This window comes from Ceratotherium simum, chromosome X (assembly GCF_057802395.1).
Source record: "Ceratotherium simum simum isolate JZ-2026a chromosome X, ASM5780239v1, whole genome shotgun sequence".
Taxonomy (NCBI): Eukaryota; Metazoa; Chordata; class Mammalia; order Perissodactyla; family Rhinocerotidae; genus Ceratotherium; species Ceratotherium simum.
In genome coordinates, this window is record NC_141940.1 from 43667687 (window position 1) to 43684090 (window position 16404).

At 40.7% G+C, this 16404-nt stretch overlaps 1 long non-coding RNA gene across 6 annotated transcripts in view; it reads left to right on the plus strand.

The window, feature by feature from the left end:
• Nucleotides 1-16404, plus strand: part of LOC147911849 (uncharacterized) — a 41953-nt gene that overhangs the window by 14040 nt on the left and 11509 nt on the right. For 4 of the 6 annotated variants that reach the window (XR_015550486.1, XR_015550482.1, XR_015550483.1 and 1 more), the window contains 2 exons: nucleotides 13713-13779; nucleotides 14790-14918. This is a non-coding gene — a long non-coding RNA (uncharacterized LOC147911849). Of the gene's footprint in view, nucleotides 1-8801; nucleotides 8966-13712; nucleotides 13780-14789; nucleotides 14919-16404 lie in introns of all 6 variants that reach the window. The other 2 variants (XR_015550488.1, XR_015550485.1) reach the window with 2 other exon arrangements.

Here is a 16404-nt window from a genome sequence, read left to right on the forward strand (position 1 = left end):
TTGATTAACAGCAACCTCCAGTGAGAGAAGCCCCCTCCCCACCCCACTGTCCACTGGCCCAGACAATCAGGACTTGGAGCCCCTCAGCTCCAGCCATTGCCTCCAAGTGTGGGAAGGTGACCTGGACTGAGTCAATAAGAGACTTTCTGGGATGTTCAGAATCTGTGTGGTACTTACCTATTGTTTGTTTGTCTGCCTGCTTTTAATCATGGAGATATAAGGACGTGAATCTAGAGCTGCCAGTGGGCATACCTCTCTCTCTTTGAGCAAATTACTAGAATGATGGTGACCAATTAAGATAGCAGGTGGCACTCTTTCTTTTTCCTCAAACAATTAGAATATTGAGTTATTTTTTCACTTTCGAGCACATATTTTACAAATAAAACTCACCACATTAATGTGGCACAATGAAAATTATACCCCAGTTCAAAGCCCAATAAAATGAATTGGTCCTGATTCCATTTCTGACACATCATCAAACTCTTTCTCTTTAATCATGGACACTAATTATCCATAATCTAAGGAGCATTAAGCATAGGTATATGTGTATGTGTGTGCACATGTGTGTATGTGTGTTTGTGTAATCTAGGGAAAAGCAAGAGTAAAGAAAATTCTAGATACATGGAGAGGAAATCACATTAGTCCATCAGAACAAAGCTAAATGTGTTTTAGAACTTAATGAAAATGGTATTTATAACCACAAAAACATAAAATGGCCAGCAGACATACAAAATTATGCTCAGTTCTACTAATGAGGTTAATCCTCGTCAGTTCATATTTTAGAAAGTCTGTGTGGTAAAACATATATATAACAAAAACCTATGTAGATTTCAATGATATAAAAATATCTCTAGGGCCAGCCCTGGTGGCCTAGTGGTTAAGTTTGGCGCGTTTCACTTTGGCAGCCTGGGTTCGATTCCCGGGCCCAGACCTACACCACTCGTCTGTCCATGGCCATGCTGTGGTGGCAGCTCACATTCAAAAAGAGGAAGATTGGCAGTGGATGTTAGCTCAGGGCGAATCTTCCTCACCAAAAAAAAAAAAATCTCTAGACAGAGTTAAAACTTGTTGATATGGGAAGTGCTATGGTCTGAATGTTTGTGTCCCCCAAAATTCATATGTTGAAATCCTAACCCCTAAGGTGATGATATTAGGAGATGGGGCTTTTGGGAGGTGATTAGGTCATGAGATCAGAGCCCTCATGAATGGGATTCATGTTCTTTTTTTTAAGAGACCCCAGAGAGATCCCTTGCCCCTTTCCACCATGTGAAGATACGACAAGAAGTCTGTGACCTGGAAGAGGGTCCTCACCTGACCATGCCTCCACTCTGATCTTGGACTTCTAGCTTCCAGAACTGTGGGAAATACATTTCTGTTGTTTATAAGCCACGCAGTTTATGATATTTTTGTTATAGCAGTCCAAATGGACTAAGACAAGAAGTTATGCCTTCTACAAGAAATAAAATGGTTTCTGTTAAAAACGACAAGCCAGAGATAGTTGGTTATTTAAAATCAAGGAAATCCCAAAAAAGAACAAGCAAGGGAATTTCAAAATGAACAAAAATGCATTAATTGGCCACAACTCACTTTTTTTTTGGTGGCTTAAAACAACAAAAATTTACCTTCTTACAGTTTTGGAGGTCTGAAGTCCAAGATGAGTATTACTGGGCCAAAATCAAGGTGTCACCTGGGCTGCATCACTTCTGGAGGGTGTAGGGGAGAATCAGTTTCTTTGCCTATTCCGGGTTTTAGAGGCCGCCTGCATTCCTTGGCTTGTGGCTCCTACTGGCTCATGGCTTGAGACTTGTGGCCTCCATCTTCAAAGCTGGTACAGTAGCATCTTCCAATCTTTTTCTGACTGCTACCCCTGCACCTGCCATCACATCTCTTTCTCTGACTCTCCTGCCTCCCTGTTTCCCTTGAAAGGACTTTTTAAAAAATTGTGGTAAAATGTACATAACATAAAATTTAACATTTTAACCAATTTTAAGTGTACAATTCAGTAGCACTTGGTACATTCACAATGTTGTGCAGCCATCACCACTATCTATTTCCAGGATGTTTTCATCATCGTAAACAGAAACTCTATACTGATTAAACACTAGCTCCCCATTCCCTGCTCTCTCCAGCCCTTGGTAACCTCTATTATACTTCATGTTTCTATGAATTCGCCTATTCTAGATACCTCATATAAGTGGAATCATACCATATTTGTCCTTTTGTGTCTGGCTTATTTCACATAGCATAATGTTTTCAAGGTTTATACGTGTTGTAGCATGTATCAGAATTTCATTCCTATTTAAGGCTGAATAATATTCCATTGTATGTGTATCACGTTTTTAAAAATCCATTCATCTTGTTGTTGGACACCTGGATTGCTTCCACCTTTTGGCTATTGTGAATAATGCTGCTGTGAACATTGGTGTGCAAGTATCTGTTTGAGTCCCTGCTTGCAATTCTTTTGTGTATATACCTAGAAGTGGAATTGCTAGATTATATGGTAATTTCTATGTTTAATTTTTTGAGGAACAGACATACTGTTTTCCACAGAGGCTGCACCATTTTACATTCCTACCAACAGTGCACAAGGATTTCAGTTTCTGCATAACCTTGCCAACACTTGTTATTTTCTATTTTTTTGATAATAGCCATACCAATGGGTGTGAAGTGGTTTCTCATTGTGGTTTTGATTTGCATTTCCCTACTGACTAGTGATGTTTGTATATCTTTGGGGAAATGTATATTCAAGTCCTTTGCCATTTTTGACTTGTGTTGTTTGTTTTTTTGTTCTTGAGTTGTGGGAGTTCTTTATATATCCTCGATATTAATCCCTCATCAATATATGATTTGCAAACATTTTCTCCCATTCTGTGGGTTGTCTTTTCACTCTCCTGATAGTTTGCTTTGATTCACAAAAGTTTTTAATTTTCATGAAGTCCAATTTATCTATTTTTTCTTTTGTTGCCTGTACTTTTGGTGTCATATCCAAGAAATCATTGCCAAATCCAATGTCGTCAAGCTTTTCTTCTATGTTTTCTTCTAAGAGTTTTATAGTTTTAGCTCTTATGTTTAAGTCTTGGATCCATTTTGAGTTAATTTTTACATATGGTGTAAAGTAAGAATGCACCTTCATTCTTAGGCATGTGGCTGTCCAGTTTTCTCAGCACCATTTGTTGAAAAGGCTGTTCTTTCCCCATTGAATGAGGTTGTCAGTGAAGCTCTTTAATTGAGTTAATATATCAAATAATTATGTTGTACACCTGAAACTATTATAATGTTATATGTCAATTTTTTATCTCAATAAAAAACCCCAAAAACAAAAAATATGCATCAGTTGACAAATACAATTCAGTTGTAAAGTTATTAAGCTTTATTAAAGACACGTGAAAACTGTAAAACTATCAAAACTACAAAAATGTCAAGTTGCACGTATTTATAAAAACATCTAGCATTTATTGAGCTGTTACTGTGTACCTAGCACTGTTCTAAGGGCTTTCATGTATTAACTCAATTAAATCTCAAAGCAACAGCCCATCAGGAGCAAGACAAGGATGCTTGTTTTCGCCACTTCTACTCAACCTAGTATTGGAATTTCACTGCATGGTAGGCATCAAAGTAATGGTACGCAAAGAAGGAGCTTCACTGACAACCCATCCATAATAATCCCTGTCCTCCTCATTTCTACTCTATTTATGTTTACTTTCTTCAAAGCACTCATCCCCATATGGAATTGCCCTGCTATTGGTTTATTTACCTGCTTATTGCCAGTTTTCCCAAACTAGAATGAAACTCCAGGGACCCTGCCTGTCTTGTTCTCTGTGCTGTGTCCCCAGTGCCTAGTTCAGTGTCTTACATATAAATCACTGAATAAATATTACTTATGTGAAGGAATTGTTTCCTGTTTGACACGCAGGAGCAGACAGATATTTAAAGCTAAGTGACAGGAGATGTTGACAAGGAAATAAGACATCAAAGGATTCAAAATTTTAAGAACACTTTGGAGTAAATCCACAGCAGTGCTTGTCAAACTTGGATGAATACCTCAACCAACAGGAGAAATTGTTCAAAAGGCAGACGTCTCCCAGCCCACCTCCTTGTTTTGGATACAGCAGACCTAGGGTGGACCTAAATCTGCAGTTTTAACAAGCATCTCTGGATGATTTTGATGTGGTGGTCCATGGACTACACTGGGAAAAATCCTGACCTAAATATCTGACATTTGTGTAGCATTAATTTAATGCCTAGCATGCAGAGTTCTATAATTCCTGGGATGTCTCTGTTAATGCACTTACTCGAAAATGCACTGGTCCTTCCCTCTCACCTACGACAGATTGCTTTCCCGCATGGGTTACACTTAAACTCCACAATATTCCTGGGTTGTCGGAAGCATTGGGTATTGTTATATAGACAATTGTGCAGATGAGGCTGGTGGAAGGGTAGCGACTTACCTAAAGTGTCCCAATGACGGGACCTTGATCTCCTCAGTCTTGCTCCAGGAACCTGTCTGCACACTCAACATCTCACTTGGTTATTCTCTGTCAGCCCCTGTTTCTGGGGCTCAGAGGCCACACCCTTCTCTGATGTTCCAGTAGAAGGAGAGTTGGGATAAGACAGCACATGGAATAGAGAGGAAAGTGAGAGGATGGGAAAGCACATGAACACAGGGGAAAGGGGTGAGAGTGTCCTTGCCTGTCCCCACTCCGTCCACTGGAAGCTGTGCAATGATGCTTTGCCTCTCCCTAGCTCCATCACACAGCCCCCTCCCACACACAACAGTGAGATGGCATTTTGAGAGAGTAACAAATGTCTTGGAATGGTTTGTTTACTATGATACCAATTCTGTTTGGAAAACTTCATTTGTATTCAAAACAGTGCCATCTGTTGACCCAAAATCAACATTGCGTTCATTGAGTTAGTCTTCCCTCATCAGCATAGGTCGACATGTCCACACTGTAGACGGGTCCGTCCCAGAGAGCAGGGTGTTCACCCTCAATTACCCTACCCCTATACAGGCTGCCCACACCTTCTGCCACCCCGTTTGTCATCCCTTGTCCAGGACACTGGACACAGCTGCCCAGACCCCGCTGTGAGGCTCCATCCTCTCCCGTCACCTCCCACCTGCCCTGCTCGGCCAGTCTCCCGCCCACTCCTGCCCACTGCCAAGGCGCACTACTGCCACCTGGTGTTTCATTGTATGCAGGCTCCAGAGTATATGTTTTTATAGTCTTCTTTTACATCTGTCAGTTTTTTCAGACAGAATTAGAGTCATTCTATACATAAGTTTATAGGCTGTGTTTTAAGGGAGGGTATTGTGGTATTTGACTCCTAGCTGACTCTTTTGTAGGAAAGTTTGATGATGGTGGTACCTTGGTGCCACCTCATGACAGAAGCCTGAACTGCAGCTTGAATGTTGCGGAGCAGGGAGGTGGGAGGGGAGGACTGTGATCCACACTCACCAGTCAGAGCTTTCTAGAAGTCTGGATGGAAGGGAGGGGGGCATTCCCAGTGTACAGCGATACTGACGACCTCCACACAGAAAGTGGAGCTTCCTTCTTTGTTGAAGAGAAAGCTCTATGTGAGTGGAGGTAAAAGATTATTTTAATTTTAATTTTATCGGCCCATTAATTGACAGAAAGATTCGTGAAACAATAGAAAATAGTGGTATAGGCCCACTTATATTTAGAATTTAGAATATGACTAAAGCAATATTTCAAAGCAGTGGAGATATGATGGATGATTTAGAAGTGGTATTGAGATAGCTGGATAATTATAAGGTTAAAAAGGTAAAAAGGGATCAATTTCTATATCTTACAGCAGCGTAAATTCCAAATGGTTCTGAAGGAAATGTAAAAAAAAAAAATCCATACAAATATTAGAAGAAAATATAGGTGAATTCTTCTATAATCTCAAAGTGGAGGAAACTTTCCCAAGTATAAATCAATATCCAGGAGCATTAAGGAAAAAGACTGATATATTTGACAATATAAAAATAACAATGACAACTATGCATGGCAAATACATGCTAGCCAATTAAAGACACTGGGAAAAACATTTGCTGCTAACATCCTTAACAAAGCATTGATATCCCTCCTATATAAATACTTACCAATATAGAGGCGTGAAAAAGAAACAGCCCTATCAAAGACATGTAAGATATACAACCAGTTAAGGAAAAAATATAAGTTATCCTTAAACATATGAAAAGAGTCTCAAGCTTGTTTTAATTAAGAGAGATGCAGTTAAAACTACACTAAGATACCATTTCTTGACTATTAGATTGGCAAAGATCCAAATGTTTGTCAGCACACTCAGTTGGTGAGGATGTGGAAAAACATTTCCTTTCACACTCTGCTCACAGGGGTGTAAAATGGTGTGATCACTGTAGTAGGCTTAATAGTGGTCCCCAAAAATATCAGGTCCTAATCCCTGGAACCTGTAAATCTTATCTTATATGGAAAAGGATCTTTGCAGATGTGATTAAATTAAGAGTCTTATAATGGGAAGATTATCCTGGATTATCCAAATGGTCCATAAATGCACACCCAAGTGTCCTTATAAGAGGAGCAGGGGGAGAGTTGACACAGACAGGAGAAGGCTATGTGACCAAGGATGCAGAGGCTGGGGTGATGGAGCCACAAGCCAAGGAATGCCAGCAGCTACCAAAAGCTGGAAGAGGCGAGGAGCTCCCCTAGAGTCTCTGGAAGGAGTGCAGCCCCACCAATACCTTGACTTTGGCCCAGTGAAATTAATTTTGGACTTCTAGCCTCCAGAACTATGAGGGAATATTTCTGTTGTTTAATGACACCAAGTTTGTGGTAATTTATTGCAGTAGCCATAGGAAATTAATACAAATCATTATGGTGGGGAATTTGATAATACTAGCAATTTTATATATGCCCTTACTGTGACTCAGAAATCATATTTCCAGAAATAGCCTAAGGATATACTGACAATGTCACAAAAAGATTTTAGATATAAATATAATAATAAATATAGATAAAGATATTCACTCTGATACTATTTGAATAGCAAAAGAATGGGAACAACCTAAATGTTCGTCAATTGTGTGATGGATGAGTAAAGTATTATACAACCACACAAAGGTGTACACTAAGTAAGATGTAAAGAAGAATGATGAAAATCTCCACATGGGCTATGGAGGGATCTCCAGAATATAGTGTTAAGTGAAAACGTCAACATACATTAAGGTGTAAATAGCGTGGTACTTTTTATCTAAGAAACGGGAAAATGCAAATGTAAAAATTTTTACTTATATTAAAAATAGAAGCAAAGGACCTGTGTTTTGGGGACCAGAAGGAGTAGATACATTTCTCCCTGTTACTCCTGCTAGGTGCAGCTAAAATCTCTGGATATAATACGTAAAACAAATATAAGACTGAAAAGTGGAGAGAAAAAAGGCAGACTGGCTTGGGACTTCGGGTTCCAAGTAATGACAAGGCAGTAAATTCCCTTGGTTGTATTTTCACTTCATATATCCCAGTCTGGGTGCAGGAGAAGCAGGAGACCCAAAAATGCCAACAAGAAAAAACAAAAAGAGCTCCAAGAAAAGCCTGCTGTGTCTAGACAGAGAAGCAGAAAAGGGGAAACCTAGCAAGGGGAAACAAGCTTTTAGACAACAACTACCGTATCTGAGACCGACACCACAGAATGAAACACAGCTCCACCCCCACTATGCCAGCAATGGCTGAGTGGGGAATGTGGGTTCCACGTTCAGTTGATTGTAACCATGTGCCCCTCCCCACCCGCTGGGGTGGTGTCAGAGAAGACTACATGTGGAACAGGGACTTGCATCCCTGCTCGTGGAAATGAGTACCTCTCGCCATGGTGTCAGTGGGGACCATGCAGGGAGCCTGACTTCCACCCACACCCAGTGAGAATGAGGCGCCTTCTCCTCTTCTCTGGGCTGATGTCACAGGAAGCTGAGTGGGACGGTGCAACTTTCATGACCATCTAGTAATGAGGAGGCCTCCTCCCCACCACAGTGTCAGGGAAGGCCACATAGAGGGCGGTAAGGAAGTGTCTTCCCCCACCTGCCAGGTGGAGGCCTGGTAGAGAGTGAAATCCCACCTCTACCAAGCAGTAACAAGGTACCCCTTCCCTTCCACTCCCACACCCTGCCCCCCATTTTTGTAGAGGCTGAATGGAGAACCTGGACTTTTATCTTATTTGCCATCTGTCTCTGTGTTCAAGAACACATGCTTGGAGTCACCAACATCCGTGAAGAGAGGCTAGTGATACGTCACTAGCATTTGTGCTGACGACTAAACCCAGGCAACAACGTGAAGAACCTATCCATAGGCCCTGCTTAAATAAAATCTTCATAAATATTAGCTGTCTCTCCCTCGCAGATCAGGGAACTCACATGACTCCTTTACCTGCCCCCTCAGCTAGGGCCCCTTAACCTGGTTGCAGGTCAGCATCACTTGGAGATCCTTTTCTAAACCCTCACCTGAAACTCTCTTGTTGGTGGAAATAGGATGTCTGTATCAAAGGCCATTCGAGTTATTCAGCTGTAGTAATATGGGCCTCAGAAAATGGATACCCCCATTTGGCACCAACAGTGTATATGAGTGTCCATTGCCCCTCCATTCCTTCAATACCAGGTATTACCATCTTATGTCTTCATTGCTAATCTGCTTAGGGTCATCTCAGACAGCTGGAGGGGTGGTGGTATGAAGAGTGAAGGTGTTTTGTTTTTGGCGAAAGGGGACATAGTATGTACGGGGCATAGTTATCCCAGTAAAGCATAGTGATTGCTGGATCTGTCTCTCCCTGTGCAGCTCCTCATGCCTGTGGCTGAGCTCCTATCAGGTGTCTGAAGGAGGCAGGTTCTGAGGATCTGTGTCCTGATGGCTGCTGAACCATCTGCTCCAGATTCAAAGGCAGCAGTCCTCAGGAGACCCCAACACTTCATATCCCTAGTAGGATCTGACGCCTGGCTCAAGTGAGTTCATAGGTCTGATAAAAGCATGTTGTGAGGTTCACAAACGAGCCTCAAGGGAGAGAAACTACTTTGATCCCATCATGGGAGAAGAGGTTTAGCAGGTGGAATTTCATTCCTTCAGCAGCTATATGCTTTGTAGTAGCCCTGAGACACATCTTAGAGATGCCCTCTTTTGTCTGAAAGCAATGAATTGTCCAGCTTGAGGAAGAAACTTGATCTTTAACATGCATTTGCAGGACATATACCTAAATTGTTCTCAACTATATAAATGATAATGATTCCCGGGTGTCTCTCAGATGAGTGAGGAAATACGCAGTTATTAGATCTTCCCAGCAATTTGACATTGTAATGTAGATTCTTCCCTGCTGACTAGGGTTTTTTTTCCTTTTATAATGACATTTTTTTAAAAGGCAGAATTTTTCAAGTGTTACTTTAGAATGTCAGTGACTAGAACTTAATATTTTAAAAAATATTTGTTACCCTAGACTTTGCTCTATATAGTGATACTCAACCTCATTCCCTAAAGTAACCAGTTCCTCTTAAATATCGTTATGATTATTTTCTTAAGATATAGTATTATTATTTCTGTACTTCAGAAGGAAATGGACATCAACTTTTCCTATATATTTGGATATGTGTCATTGCAAATGATTGTTTCTATTTAGCTTATATGTAGTATGGCCCAATTTGATAGGACATAGTGTGGACCTGTTAATACTACAAAAGCATAGGGGCCGGCCCGGTGGCACAAGCGGTTAAGTGCGCGTGCTCCACTGCGGCGGCCCGGGGTTCGCCGGTTCAGATCCCGGGCGCGCACCGACGCACTGCTTGGCAAGCCATGCTGTGGCGGCATCCCATATAAAATGGAGGAAGATGGGCACAGATGTTAGCCCAGGGCCAGTCTTCCTCAGCAAAAAAAGGAGGATTGGCAGATGTTAGCACGGGGCTGATCTCCTCACACACACACACAAAAATGCTACAAGAGCATAATCTTGGGACTCTTTCACTTGATTAATTGCATCAGAAAATTATGAATATATAAATATATCTAAAATACCTTATTGAGGTTTGGATGACATACAATACCCTGTGCATAAAGTATATGCTCTAATAAGCTTTGCTATATGTATGCACCTGTGAATCCAACACTACAGTCAAGATAATGAACATATCCATCACCTCAGAAAGCTTCCTCATGGCCCTTTGTAATCTCCCCACTGACCTCTCTCTTGCCTCTCTTTCCATGTCACCCTACCCCATTCCCAGGCAACTGCTGATCTTCTGTCACTATAGATTAGTTTTCTTTTTGTATAATTTTATGTGAATGGAATCATACAATGTGTCTTTTTTGTCTGTCTCCTTTCCTTCAATCTAATTATTTCTAGATTTACCCATTTGTTGCATGTACAAATAGTCCCTTCTTTTCTACCGTTGACCTGATATTCCATTACAATCATGCATCACTTAACGACAGGGATACATTCTGAGAAATGTGTCGTTAGGTGATTTTGTTGTTGTGCGAACATCATAGAGTATACTTACACAAACCTAGATGGTATAGCCTACTACACACCTAGGCTACATGGTATTAATCTTATGGGACCACTGTCGTATATGTGGTCCGTCGTTGACTGAAACGTCATTATGTGGTGCATGACTGTAAATGGATATACTACAATTTGTTCTCCCCATTCACCTGGTAATGGATATTTGTGTTGTTTCCAGTTTGAGGCTCTTGTAAATAAAACTGCTGTGAACATTTGGGTATAAGTCTTCAATTTGATATGCTTTCTTTCTCTTGGGTAAATACTTAGGGATGCAATGACTAGGTCATATGATAGTTGTAAGATTAACATTATAAGAAACTGCTAAACTGGGGCCGGCCCAGTGGTGCAAGCAGTTAAGTGCGCGCGCTCCGCTGCCGCGGCCCGGGGTTCGCCAGTTCGGATCCCGGGTGCGCACCGACGCACCGCTTGTTAGGCCATGCTGTGGCGGCATCCAATATAGGGAAGGAAGATGGGCATGGATTTTAGCCCAAGACCAGTCTTCCTCAGCAAAAGGGAGGAGGATTGGCATTGATGTTAGCTCAGGGCTGGTCCTCCTCACACACACAAAAAAAGAAACTGCTAAACTGTTTTCCCTAATGACTTTGAATATTTGAGAAAAGATGTTTAGCGTCTTTTCATATGCCTATTTGACATTTGTATATCTTCTTTGCAGGAATGTCTATTCAAATATTTTGCCCATTTATTAATTAGAGTGTCTGTTTTCTTTTTATTGACCTTTGTGATATTTTCCATATTCTGGATACAAGTCCTTTATCAGAGATATGATTTGCAAATATTTTCTCCCAGTCCATGGCTTGTTTTTTAATTCTCTCCACAGTATCTTTGGAAGAGCAGAAATTTCTAACTTTGATGAAGTCCAATGTATTGATTTGTTCACTTATGGATTGTGGTTTTGGGGTTGCATCTATGAAATCTTCATCTAACCCAAGGTCATGAGGATTTTTGTTTTGTTTTGTTTTTATTGATGTTTTAATAGTTTTTAACATTGTGAAATTTTGGGTTGTACATTTTTGTTTGTCTATCACCATATATATGTCTCCCTTCACCCCTTGTGCCCACCCCCCACCCCCACTGCCCCTTGTAACCACAATACAGATTTATCTGTCCATGTGTTGGTTTATATTCCACATATGAGTGAGATCATACAGTGCTTGTCTTTCTTTTTCTGGCTTACTTTACTTAACATATTACCCTCCAGGCCCATCCATGTTGTTGCAAATGGGACGATTTTGTCTTTTTTTTTATGGCTGAGTAGTAGTCCATTGTATATATATACCACAGTTTCTTGATCCAGTCGTCAGTCGAGGGACACTTAGGTTGCTTCCACTTCTTGGCTATGGTGAATAATGCTGCAATGAACATAGGGGTGCATAAGCCTCTTTGGATTGTTGATTTCAGATTCGTTGGATAGATTCCCAGTAGTGGGATAGCTGGATCATAGGGCATCTTTATTTTTAATTTTTTGAGGAATCTCCATACCGTTTTCCATAGAGGCTGCACCAGTTTGCATTCCCACCAGCTGTGTATGAGGGTTCCTGTTTCTCCACATCCTCTCCAACATTTGTTGTTTTTTGTCTTGGTGATTATAGCCATTCTAATGGGTGTGAGGTGATATCTTAGTGTTGTTTTGATTTGCATTTCCCCGATGATTAGTGATGTTGAACATCTTTTCATGTGCCTATTGGCCATCTGTATATCTTCTTTGGAGAAGTGTCTTTTCATTTCCTCTGCCCATTTTTTCATCGGGTTGTTTGTTTTTTTGTTGTTCAGTTGTGTGAGTTCTTTATATATTATGAAGATCAACCCTGGTCACAAGGATTTTTTACTTGTGTTTTCTTCGAGAAATTTTAGGTTTTATATTTAGGCGTATGACCCATTTGAGTTGACTTGTATATAGTGTGATACATGGATCAAAGTTTATGTTTGTGCTTATGGATATCCATTTGTCCCAGCCCCATTTGTTAAAAAGACTATCTATCCTTTCTCCACTGAATTGCCATTACAACTTTGACAAAAATCAGTTAACCATATAGGTGTGAGTCTATTTCTGTACTCTTTATTCTGTTCCATTGATTTATTTGTCTACCATGATGCCAATACCACACTGTCCTGATTACTCAAGGTTTATAATGACTCTTGAAATCAGATAGTTTTGATCCTCCAGCTTTGTTCTTCTTTTTCAAAGTTATTTTTCATAGTTTAGGTCCTTTGCATTTCAACATGAATTTTAGAATAAGCCTGTCAATTTCTTTAACAACAAATGTCTGCTAGGATTTTTATTAGGATTATACTGAATCTATAGATCAATTTGAGGAGAATAGACATCTCTACAATACAGAATCTTCTGATGCATGAAAATGGTATGTTTCTCCATTTATTTAGATCTTTTTAAATTTCTGTCAGCAATATTTCGTAGTGTTCAATGTATAGACCTTACACATATGTAGAGAAATTTTTCCTAACTATTTCATACTTTTTGGTGCTACCATGAATGACAGTATTTTTTAATTGCAATTTACACATACAGTGGTTCCTTGGTATCCACAGGGGATCGGTTCCAGGACCCTCGTGGATACCAAAATCGGCACATGCTCAAGTCCCTTATATAAAATGGCATAGTATTTGCATATAGCCTACACACATCCTCATGTACACTTTACGTCATCTTTAGATTACTTATATTACCTAATACAACGTAAATGCTATGTAAATAGTCGTTATGCTGTATTGTTTAGGGAATAATGACAAGAAAAAGAAGTCTGTATATGTTCAGTACAGATGCAACCATCGTAGGCCTTTGGATCCTTGGTTGGGTTGCCTCAATCCGTGGATGCGGGAACCTGTGGGTACAGAGGGCCGACAGTGTTATATTTTAACTAAACTGTGAGCAGCCAAATGTCAAAAAATAGCCGTTGAGGAATCTTTTTGGTTGAAAGCTTGGGCTACTTTAGGATGAGAAAGGTACTTGATGTATAACATGCATTTGCTTGTATTTCCATATCAGCTTTTGGAGGTTATTGGCAGTATGCTGAAACTAGGGAGAAAAATGTCCCAGACACAGTTCTACAGTTCATCTCCAGATAAATCAATCACTAAAGTAGTTTAGTAGCTTTCAGCTTTACATGTGTATTTAGAATTGAATCTGTTGAATTGTAGTGTTTTTCTTTTTTACCCTCCAGCTATTCCACCACAATGAATTCCTGGGATCTTGAGTGATGAGAGGAGAGGAAGAGAGCATGTGTGTATGTATGTATGCACGTATGTATATATTGCTAAAGCTGCCAGGAATATTTATTGTCAAGAATACTTGAGGTTAATTACTGTGTGTTATGTCAGTTCTGCTCAGTTTCTAGCTGAGCCAAATCAGGGTGGTGGTTGTTTGTTTTTTCCAGCTTTCCTTGGCGTGCATGGTTACCATGGTGTCTCAGTGACTGCTGTGGGATTTGGTACAGACTGAGCATCCATTCAGGACCCTTGGCTGAATTACTTGTTACTATGATAGTGGTCAAGTGTTGCTTTTCTAATTCTGTCATTCCTTATAGATTTATTAGTTGGCATTTGACTGTATGGTAGACTTTTCCTTTCTCTTCTGTGGTTTATTTATTTAAGTATTTATATGACTGACTTTTCCTATTTTACTGAAAGTTTATTATTTTGTATTTTGATGCTCAGATTGTTCCAGAGTTGGCCAATGTTTTAGGCCCTTCAAGTTGGCTTCTGTGTCCATTTGACACCTCTCTAGAATCCTTTGAGCATATACTTGCTCCCTGACCCTGAGTATCTCCCCATCTGTAGGAAGAAAGTAATGATGCCGACCTCAGAGCATTGCTTTGAGGATATAAAAAGAAAATGTCTGAAAATAACAACCTACACTGTGTAGGAACTGGTAGGCTCTCAAAGTGTTAGTTTCGCATTCCAACTTTGTCTCCTTCATTCTGTCAGTGTGATGCCTCTGACATTAACCTAGTAGCATGACTACCAGAGAGAATACTTGGAAATGTAACAGCCAGCAGGGATAAGCCCCCATTTCCATGATGTGTGAGCTTCAGTGTCACTGGATGTGTGAGAGGGGGCTGTGTGATGGAGCTGGGAAAGAGGCAAACTGTCATTGCACAGCTTCCAGTGGACTGACCAGGGACAGGCAAGGACACCCTCACTCCTTTCCCCTACATTTTAGGTGCTGTCCCATCCTCTCACTTTCCTCTCTATTCCATGTGCTGTCTTATCCCCTGACTCTCCTTCTACTGGAACATCAGAGGAGGGTGTGGCCTCTGAGCCCCAGAAACAGGAGCTGACAGAGAAGAACCAAGTGTGATGTCGAGTGTGCAGACAGGTTCCTGGAGCAAGAATGAAGAGATCAGGGTCCTATCATTGGGACACTTTAGGTAAGTCGCTACCCTTCCACCAGCCTCGTCTATACAACAGAATAACAATACCCACTGCTGCCGACCACCCAGGAATACTCTGGAGTTTAAGTGTGATCCATGTGGGAAAGCAATCTGTGGTCGTAGGTGAGAGGAAAGGATCAGTGCATTTTCCAGTAATTGCATTAACACAGACACCGCAGATATCGTAGAACTCTTCATGGTAAGCATTAAATTAATGGTGTACAAATGTCACGTGTTTAGGTCAGGATATTTCCAAGTGTGGTCCATGGACCACTTTCTCAAAACTCCTCAGGGGGTGCTTGTTGAAATTCAGATTCCTGGGCCTACCCTAGGTCTGCTGTATCCAAAACAGGGAGGTGGGTGGGAGATGTCTGCATTTTGAATAATTTGGTTCAAATAGTTGGTTCTGGCTCATCCCAGGTTAAAAAGCACCTCTGTGGATTTGCAACGAGGTGTTCTTAAAATTTTGGATCCTTTGATGTCTAATTTCTTTGTCAATTTTTCTTGTCACTCAGCTTTAAATATCTATGTCTACTCTTGTGTATGAAATAGGTAGCAATTCCTTCATGTAAGTAAAACTTTATCAGTGATTTATATGCGAGGCACTGAACTAGGCACTGGGGACACAGCACAGAGAACAAGACAGGCAGGGTCCCTGGAATTTCATTCTAGTTTGGGAAAACTGGCAATAATCAGGTAAGTCAATAAGTGGGGCAATATCGTATGGGAATGAGTGCTTTGAAGAAAATAAACACATAAATAGACTAGAAAATGACGGGTCAAGAATGATTATAGGTGGGGTTGTCAGTGAAGCTCTTTCTCAGGAATTGACATTTGAGCCGAGTCCTGAACTACATACAAGAAGATGCCAAGCCTGGACAGGCCTTTTGGTCAGCGGCCCTTCAAGGGGTGTGTGAGCACCAGTTGTTCCAGGAGCAGATGACGAGCTCAAGTGGCTGGAGCCTGGCAGGCATAGTGCAAATGGTAGGAGACGAGGTCCAAGGGAAGACAAGAGCCAATACGGTGTCTGTAAGGTGAAGTAAAAGTATTCACACTCACACAGTTTGTAAGTGGCAGAATTAGGGTTTAGATCTAGTCTTTCTCCAGAGCCCTCCTAACCAGTACACTTAGCAAGAAGAAAAAGACATGTATTAAACTATGTCAACCCATGGTGGTTGATATTATGCTGGGGCCATATATCTCTTTGGGTGAAAACTGTGCTTCAGTAGGCATTTTTCCGTATACAGAGGGTATTAAGAAAAAAGAAATGGTAATAATTGTAAACAAACAAAAAAGTAATAATTATCACAGTTACTATGCATTAGACAACTTGGCTGTTAAAATAATTCCTTGGACTTCTGTGGTGAGTTCTTTTCCCTTTTATGAACTCAGTGCTTTTCAGATGGGAATCACTTTGCTCTGTGCTCCAGTTTTTGTTGGTTGGGAGGCAGGGCTGATCTGACCCTCTTGGATAGGTGAGGCC